The sequence below is a fragment of the Neomonachus schauinslandi genome, chromosome 1, assembly GCF_002201575.2.
Source record: "Neomonachus schauinslandi chromosome 1, ASM220157v2, whole genome shotgun sequence".
In the NCBI taxonomy this organism is placed as follows: domain Eukaryota; kingdom Metazoa; phylum Chordata; class Mammalia; order Carnivora; family Phocidae; genus Neomonachus; species Neomonachus schauinslandi.
The window spans coordinates 6,549,681-6,550,452 of record NC_058403.1 but is presented as its reverse complement, the minus strand read 5'-3'; the positions used below and the strand labels follow the sequence as shown (position 1 = coordinate 6,550,452).

General features: G+C 45.6%; 1 pseudogene; it reads left to right on the top strand.

The window, feature by feature from the left end:
* Positions 1-207: 207 nt before the first annotated feature.
* On the top strand, positions 208-320 carry LOC123326865 (annotated as a pseudogene).
* The last annotated feature ends 452 nt before the right edge of the window (positions 321-772 follow it).

Genomic DNA, 772 nt, shown 5'->3' with positions numbered 1-772 from the left:
ACCCCAATGGGAGAAAAGAGCACACCATCCCCCTCTCCAGTCAGTCCATCCCGTGTCCTGAGGTGGTGGCCAGTGTCCCAATTCCTATCACCCTAGATTGATTTGCCTGTTCTTCAACTTCCTTAAATAAGAGCATATGTTGTTTGTGCGTATTCATACTTGTTGCTTCTCATCCATACACAGTTTATCATTTGTTTGGTGTCCCCAAAGACTATACTTTCAGGGATCATTTCTATAGTATGTTTGGTGTCCCCAAGAGGGAATTTTGAACATCTCCTGCACCGCTGAAGTCAAACTAGAGAGAAACACAGGAGTGGTGCCCACGCCAGCCAGGAGGGCCATGTGGTGGGATTTGTTGTGAGCCTGAAATGGGACGATCTACAAAAGTCCTGGGATGGTACCTCTCCAGCACACAGTTAGTGCCCCAGAAACAGCCCTTTGCTAAAGAGAGTTCGTCCGTCTGAAAAGTAAGCAGCTTTGGACCATATGGCCACAAAATGACATTTTATGAACTGTAGAGAAGGAAAGACTTTCCTCTACCCTCCTAGGTTTCGTAGCTGAGTGCATGAAATAAACAGACAACAGGCACATTAACAGTGGAAAAGTAGACAAATGTATTCATTTTTAATATTATGCACTCAGGGGCGTCATAGGAAAAAAAGAGAATACCCCAAAATGGGTGGGATTTGAAAGCTTATATATGTCCTCACAGGGGAAGGGGAAAGCAGAGGGCATCTCAGAAGACGCGATGGGGAGTCTGACAGTTTGGGAC